General features: G+C 38.1%; 1 long non-coding RNA gene across 1 annotated transcript; it reads left to right on the top strand.

Annotated features, from left to right (window-relative positions):
* The first annotated feature begins 2,811 nt into the window (after positions 1-2,811).
* On the top strand, positions 2,812-4,665 carry LOC124634622. Its single transcript, XR_006984892.1, has 2 exons — positions 2,812-3,261; positions 4,394-4,665. It is a non-coding gene; the product is annotated as an uncharacterized LOC124634622 (long non-coding RNA).
* The last annotated feature ends 4,249 nt before the right edge of the window (positions 4,666-8,914 follow it).

Raw genomic sequence — 8,914 nt, 5'->3', positions numbered from 1 at the left:
TTCCCGACCTGAAGACACGCGCGCAAGTACCCCCACTTCCCATAGAGAACCTGAGGGAGGTGCTGCTGGACAGGACGACGGGACTACCTCCACCGTCAGTGGACAAGCTAGTACTTCAGGCTTGGAAAATTGGGGGTGGGGAGATCAAGTAAAGGACTGGAGCAGAGATGAACAAGGATTGTTGAGAAGTAGCTGGCGCCCCTCCACTATTAATACATATAGTGCACCTTTAAAAAGATGGATACTTTGGTGTGAATCCCATGGAGTGGATAATAAGTGCCCAGAGGGCAAGGACCTAGCCAGATTTTTAGCTAATTTATACTTAGAGAAAGGTTTTGCATACAGCACGGTAATGTTGCACAAGTCTGCTGTCTCAACTTACTGTGCACCTAGGGTTGAGAACTTGGCCAAAAATTTTTTCGTTCAGCAGGTTTTAAAGGCAGTGAGTCTAGCTAAACCACGCCCAGCAAAGCTACCAGTATGGGATGTTAAAATATTGTATGAGTGGTTAAAGTCTTCAGAATTTCCAGACACTCTTTTTTATCAAAGCAGACACACTGCATTGATTCTTTTACTTGCATCTGGCCGAAGGTTGCATGATCTTACACTTTTGGAGCTTGGTGATCAAGGATATGCTGAAACTGAGGACACAGTTACATTCTGGCCAAAATTTGGCTCAAAAACAGACACAAGTTCTCATAGACAATCAGGCTGGCTTCTCATGAAGCACCAAGATTCTAAGCTTTGCCCAGTCACTAACGTTAAGAAGTTAGTCAAGATTTCAGAGACTAGACGCAATCAAGCTACAAATGTTAATTCCCTTTTTATATCAATCACCGGTGATACAAAGCCTGCCTCTAAGACCATGATCTCAGGATGGGTGAGGTCAGCCTTCAAATTGGCACAGATAGATGGCTACTCTCCAGGCAGCATAAGGTCAGCAGTGGCCTCCAGGGGATGGCTAGACAATAGACCTATACAGGAGATATTAGAAAGAGGAAACTGGAAGTGTGTGGAAACCTTTTCTAAATATTATTGTAGAAATATAAATAAGCCTGTCAGTGAGGATGTCCCTGGTCTACTTTATAATAATTTTAAAACAATGTGATTAATAGTGATTATATTTGATTATTTATGATAATGTGATTTTGATCTCAATTATTAAGGCTGAACAGCTAAAGTGTTTATGTTTGAAAATTATTTGTTAATTTGTGGCAGTTAAACTGCATTTTTATTTATCAATCCTAAGAAGGAAGTTATGTTTTTTGTTTTCATATTGAATTGTTTAATTTGAGTTTCTTGGTAAGAAAAATATAAATATTTTAAACTAATAGTGTGGTTGGATTTTGTTCTTAACATTTTCCCAGCAAATATTGAAAGTTAAAGATGGTTCAAAGAGAGTGATAAGAAGGTTTGTTATAAGGAAATACCTAGTAAATTATATTACTCTCACATTGCATTCTTGTGTTTTATAATTTCTGATCACCAGCAGATATCAAACAGGTCTTCACATCATTGCTGTGTTTTCGAAGACATATAATATGACTGTTTTGCATTAAGACAAAACAGGTATTATATGTAGAAGAAAACACAGCAATGAGCCAAGGTTCTTGCTGATGATGAAGACTGCAATGGCGCCGGTTGAAAATTTGGCGGTAAAGTATGACAGATAGCCCTGTGGTGACAGAAATTGGGAGGATATTCTCGATTTGTATACAGATATGACTGATATTCTCGATATTTTCACAGAATCATAGGACTGCTTCTTCACATCATTGCTGTGTTTTCTTCTACATATAATACCTGTTTTGTCTTAATGCAAAACAGTCATATTACTTAAATTCAATGAGGTCCTTCCTTACATGAAAAGTCAGGGCCGTCTCTAGCTCATGTAGTACCTAGTATTGAAAGATTGTGACTTAATGTATTTCGAAGGTCATAATTAAGAAAGCTCATATGGAAACTTGGAGTTACCTTCTTGATAGGTTAGACAAAAAAATTTTGAAAAATACAAACAACTGTAAAGTGAAGTTGCCGCGAGCGCAGCGAGCGCGAAAATTTTTGAGTTTTGGGTTTAGAGCACCTAAACTTGTATAATAAAAAATCTGCATAGTGAAGAAGCCGCAAGCGAAGCGAGCGCAAAATTTTTTGAATATTGGGATATTAAAGTAGCTAAACGAAAAAAAAAGATGCGTTAAGAAAAGAAACCGCGAGCGAAGCGAGCGCGAAAATTTTGGAGTTTTAGGACACTTCGACTTCTGCATTATTAGGCGCCCGGGATTTCGCATACCCAGGCACCATAGGTTAAGATGGCCCTATGAAAAATGTCCGGGTTTTCCCCGGACACTTCTTGAAACCCCGCCCGGACGGCCCCCGGACGGCCACCAAACGAGGACAAATCCGGGGAAACCCGGACGGATGGCAGCCCTAAGTGTAAGGGATGAGAGACTGTCTGTGCAAACTCTTGTGCAAAATTGTATGTCCTGCGCACCGGGCTTATCTCCTAGGAGAGCAGCCACTGAGGGGTCGACAATCAGTCATTCATTACTAATAAAGTGGTTATGATTTAACTGATTAACTATTTGAAAAACGTGAAGAATGATCGCTATCTGTGTTTATTCCATTGAAAACTTTCCCGTATGGTTATCTTATTGCTAGGTCTGTATCTGAACAATGACATCCTATCTGTCTCTTAAGCATTGTCAATTGTATCGTTACATCTGTCAAAACATTGTAGAACTTGGATTTGAAACATTCTTTCAATCGTAACTTTAAGATGTTTTTAATTTTTTTGGAACAAAATAGGTAGGTACCTACTCACATTAAAACAATTTCAAATTGTGGCTGTTAAGTCATTGGAAATTTTACCTGCCTTTATAATAATATAATCTTTGTATTATCATAAATGATGGCCTGATAATGCGAATTACCGAGAATATAGCGAGATTTGGCATTTATGAAGAAATATGTAATTTGGTATAAAACAGTATCAATTTGGTATGATAAGAAATACTGCCAGTCACTTTCCTCAAAAACTAAATTTGAATGCTATTTTTTTCATATTAAGAACTCCTTACGTCCTAAATGATTCATGCGTGTGACTTTTTTTTCTATTGAATTATTATCGATGATAACTATCTTATCGCTGTGGACGCTAGCTTCGCTTTAGCAAGCAAGTGAGCTACATAATAAGTCGACTGCTTAAATAAAAAACATTTCGGAGGACGTGGTGGCTTAGCACTTGGATATATTTAAATAAAAGTGAGTACCTACAATAATTTATGTATTTACTTTCAGGTACATTATTTAACCATTCTTTCATAATATTATGTAATTTGTGTTGTTATCTAATATCGTTGAATAACTTTAGGTGCCATAAGAAGCTTCAATGATAACCAAGTTACCTATAAACAGCTGACGTGTGAAAATAGTATAAATCTAGGAAGCTGCATTCAATCCAAACGGTTTATGATTATTGTCTATTTTACGAGTAGAATAAATGCTTTCTCTGAAGACATTAGGCGGTAATTAGGGGATTTTGAAAGAACTCTAGAAAATAATATATTTACATACAGAAACATACGCATACCTAGTACTATCTTGTCTAGAACCTAGTAGTAATTTTCTTGAAAAAATATTTGATACCAGAGCCCCGTTTTCAAAAAAAATGTTTTCTATACCAATATGCATCCCCATTTTTAACAGACCCTATCTACGGTCTGCATAGTTATGTAAGTTTCCGATGAGTTTTTGAGAATTTTAATTAGACAGTGTAGCAGGTTAGTGAGGTTCGAAAATAGGAAGAATTTAGTAGTCTTTGCCCTAGGCAGATTGTGAGCTATGAGATACGTAAATGTAAGATTTTGTTAATATCTCTAGCAAATGACTTATTCTTGAAGGAGCGAAAAATCTAAATGTACGTCTAATATCGTTTGTGTCATTTAAGTAACATGGTGTATTGTATCGTTTGACTTGTAGTTTAAACCATCTTTACCTCAATATTCAAATGTATGAATCTGGTCTCCTCACTTAACAACTTCATAAATATTAGGTATATGTTCGGTTCAGGTCATTATCTTTGTTATCGACGATTCTCGATAGCATACCCATCATTGGTATTTCTATCTAATCAGTTGTTATTTGTTTTAGATTTGGAACAATGATATTTTTATAAATAGGTTTTGTGCATTTGTTTCTGATCAAAGACTAATTATGCTCCGGTTTGGATCTGAACAATCTATGTATTTACGGATTTTCCAGTTTCTTGGGATATTAGGGCATGACCTTTATCCTTGTTTCACAACATTGTTATAGAAATTAATACGTAGAAGAAAAGCTTCTAGATTTCGACTTTTAACAAACTTGCAATATCTTATTGGTTTCTCTTTTCCAGGCAGCAAACATGGGTTTATGCTGCAGCTGTTGTGGTGATGACGGAGGTGGTGTGACGGTAGTGGACCAGGCATTCAACAATGATGGGGGCTTCCCCCCACCACCCGACGGCGGGGCAGTCACCGAGGGGCCCAACTTCCAAATGAGATGATCACAGCCTCAAACACGCGTGTGTTTGAGGCGAAAAACAATTCCGCAGCGCTAGTGATATAACTATGTAATATTATTTAAGAAAACTTCTTGTCTTATTAAAATTATGAAACTAAAACTGCATGTGGTGTTTTATTTTGTTTCTGCGGGAGCTCTCATCAATCAATTTAAGGTATTCCGCTATTTGTTCTTCAGTAGATCAGTTGCGATCGCAGTGAAAATGCATTCAGGATAAAAGTCGAAGTCTTTCTGGTCAATGAAAGGCAATGGTGGTGAAAGAAAGGTAACGTAAAGACCTCTACCGGTGGTCTTGTGGACAACAAGGTGGACAGACGACCTTATAAAGGTCGCAGGAAGACGCTGGATGCAGATCGCCTCCTACAGGTACCTGTGGAGATCAAAGGGGGAGGCCTATGTTTAGCAGTGGACGTCCTATGGCTGACATGATGATGATGATGATGGTCTTGTATGATCTCTTTCATATATGTATGTACCTACGTAAACAAATAACAAACAAGCAGAATCCTGTCGGTTATAATTATTAAGTAATCAAGAAAAAAAGATTATCCAATGATTTCTGCATAGGTAGGTATGATGCAGTGAAAGCGCAAGAAACTGGCAGATAGGCAGAATAGGAATAGGAATAGGACTGTATATTAAATCAATAAAAAATGCTTCGTGAAAATTTATAAAGAGTTGTATTCCGCAAGGCTTATTTTTGACAGCGAAAAATTAAAAAAAGATAAAACAAAATACAGACACAAAGAGGTTCCTACATTACAGGTTTTAGTGTTTTACATTAAAAAAGGTTTAACGTTCTGGGTATCCCGAACATCCCCCCGGGCGTTGAGAGCTCGACTCTCAACCAGAATCTTCCGAGTGAGCTATAGGTAAGGGGCATATCTTGCTGAAAGCCCGACGAACCACATCACCACTTGAATCATGATGTCCGCGACACGACTGATGCCATCATGTCCAGGGAACACCTCTGTGACTCGGCCCAGGCGCCATTTTAAAGGAGGTACCCTGTCCTCCTTAATGAGCACAAGAGTGCCTTTATCTAATGGCTTTGTGCAGGATCGCCATTTCGTTCGTTGCTGGAGCTCCGACACATATTCCTTACACCATCGTGACCAGAAGTGCTGACGAAGTTGCTCTATACGCTGATATCGGGTTAACTGAGTCAACGATCGGTCCTCGAGGTTTGAAGATGGAAGTGATGTCAGCGGTCGTCCAATTAAAAAATGTCCAGGCGTAAGCGGCGACAAGTCGCTAGGGTTCGAAAAGAGTGGTGTGAGTGGGCGAGAGTTTAGTATAGCTTCGATCTGGACTAATACAGTGTTCGACTCTTCATATGCTAGATTACAATTGCCCAGTACTCTTTTTAAATGATACCTAACAGATTTTATACCGGCCTCCCAAAGACCTCCAAAGTGCGGAGAATAAGGAGGGATAAAATGAAAGTTAATGTCTTCATTTGATAACTCACCGGATAACGAATCGCAACTACCCTTTAAAAACTTACCACGTGCGTGATAAGCACCAAAAAACGAGGTCCCAGTATCAGAGTGTACATGTTTAAGTTTTTCCCTTCGCGAAACAAACCTACGTAAAACTGATAAAAAATTGCTGCTTGTTAAATCACCTGCCAACTCTATGTGTCCAGCCTTAGTCGTAAAGCACACGAAAAGAACAATCTACACTTTCGTAAGACGACATCCACGTCCCTGCCTAGTGGCTGACATAATAGGTCCAGCATAATCTACGCCTACTGTTTCAAAGGGGTAAACTCCCAGAATCAAACGCTTTTGTGGCAAGTTACCCATCAGAGGAGCAATATCCTGTCCCATTGTACGACAGCAAGCAATACATTTCTTATAAATTGATTTAGCTAATCGTCTACCACCAATTGGCCAGAAATTCTCTCTTATGGACGCAAGTAAGAGCTGCGGTCCAGCATGCATAAGTTTTTTGTACATAAATTCAAATAATAATCGTGTAACGACATGAGTGGACTGTAATAATAATGGATGCTTTTTATCGAAAGCAAAGTGAGAATTATCAAGACGACCTCCAACACGAATTAAATTTTGGTCGTCTATAAACACATTAAACTTATTTAAGGGACTCTTTTTGGGTAGTTCCTTTTTATTCAATAACAGTGCGTATTCGGGGAATGATTCCTTTTGTGAAATTCGTATAATAACACGTAGAGCCTGTTTTAACTCATGAGTGGTAAGAAATAGATGTTTAGATAACTCCTCTTTTTTACAACGACTTATAAATCTCAATACGTATGCAACCGACCGTTTGAGTGTAGTGAAGTTTGGAAATCTATCAAAGTCTATAAAACATGGTCGAGAATTCTTATTTGCAACGAGTAGAGAAACTTCGGACCTAATTTCGGGAAGGTTTTTCGTTGCAACTGTTGGATCATCAGGCCATTTAGACACATCATATCGTAAAAATTCAGGGCCTGACCACCATCAATCTAAACATTGCAAAGAAGTTACATCTGTTCCACATGATATAATATGGTCAGCTGGATTTAAGTCTGTGGGAACATGCCTCCAAGAACAAACCGCAGATTTGTCCAATATCTCAGCGACACGGTTACGTACAAAAGGTTGTAACTTTATTGACAACATTTTAATCCAACCTAAAACAATCGTTGAGTCAGTCCAAAAGTCACATAGTACGATCCGTGGAACTCTCAATGCATTTAATAATGGTAAGTCGCGTAAGATCTTGGACCAAATTCTGGATATTTCAGACGGCAGCTCATCGTCCCATCCCAATTTAAATACCCAAAGCTTTTGCATGAGGGTTTTTATGAAAATAATGCAAGGAGCTAATAGACCCAGTGAATCAAAAATTTGAGCAATTGTAAAAAATGTCCCACGCTTTGTCATGACTTTATTAATATCGGGATTCAATGAAAATACTAAGACGTCAGTCTCAGTAAGCCAGCTCAAACCTAACATTTTACAAGGTTCTATTGAACCAATATTCAAACTAAATAAAGAATGACCTATATGATCGGGTAATACTTGAGGAGTATTTGATTTCCATTTATGTAATGGCACACCAGCTGAAGCCAGCTCAACGGGTCCTTCAGTAGTTAAAGTACTTTCACAGATAAGGCCACGATGAGCTATTAAATATGCAACCTTCTGTGGATCAGGTGCACATAAAGAAATATGTTTTAACTCTAAATACTCTTTTATAAAATCACAATAACGAATGCTAAATGATGTCTGACTACGCTCTAATGAAAGCAAACACTGCTTAGCTTTATGTTCAGAGTGACCTAAGTTATAATGTGATTCTTTTAACGTTAATCTAACACAAAAATGGCCATCTTTCAGACACGTAGTGTTTCTAATAAGGTGCTCTTCACACATTTTGTCTTCTAGAGAATGTACTGATGACTGATGGCTAACTTCCTCAAGCTGCCTAAAACGCATTAAACGGTTTTGGATGTCATCGGTACTTGAGTCATTCTGTAAAACATTAGCTTCAGAATGATGAATATTCGTAAAATTACAAATTAATGAGGATGAACGCGACACTTGACCACTATTAACCATAGGGCCTGAAACTATCCAACCTAGTCTAGTCTCAAATAGTACCGGTTTACCTATACCGAGGTTTATCTTTTCTGTTCCCAAGATGTCCCAGAAAACATCTGCACCTATAATTAAGTCCACGGAGGATGGTGCATAAAAATGAGGATCAGCTAGACATAAATCACTCGGAATATTTATGTCATTAAGATTAAGTTGACGACAAGGCACTTCTTCAGTGATAGAAGGTAAGATGTAACAATTAATATTTACAGAAAAGTTTTCATTCAATGATTTTATCGGAACGCAACACATTTTACTTATTAATGAGTTGGAATTATTTATGCCAATTAATGTCTCGCTAACTTTAATAGTCGGCAAACTTAATGAATTACAGAATTTCTCTGTGATAAGGCAGCACGTACTACCACTGTCAAGAACAGCACGACCAAGATGTTCGCGGTTACTGCTATCATAAAGTTTGAACAAAGAAGTGGCCAAAAGAACTTCTCCTTTATTTCGCACATTCGCCGTGACTTGTGCCGACAATGTTACGTTGTTATTGGGCAATGGCTTCGCAACTTCACTGCTGTTATTGCCGTTACCGATAGAGGTTGATGGTTCAATTGACGAGTTAGCTTTACCATCAGTAATGTGAACAAGAGTGTTGTGTTTACGCTTACACACTTTGCAGCCACTTGCTTTGCACCGATTTGCATAATGACCCGAACGGAAACAGTTAAAACATATCTTGTATTGTGGTAGTAACTCCAACCTCTGTTCATTACTAAGATCTAAAAATTGTG

The sequence above is a fragment of the Helicoverpa zea genome, chromosome 11 (assembly GCF_022581195.2).
Source record: "Helicoverpa zea isolate HzStark_Cry1AcR chromosome 11, ilHelZeax1.1, whole genome shotgun sequence".
NCBI classification, from domain to species: domain Eukaryota; kingdom Metazoa; phylum Arthropoda; class Insecta; order Lepidoptera; family Noctuidae; genus Helicoverpa; species Helicoverpa zea.
The sequence above is the reverse complement of the archived record's forward strand: the minus strand, read 5'-3'. Positions and strand labels throughout refer to the sequence as shown.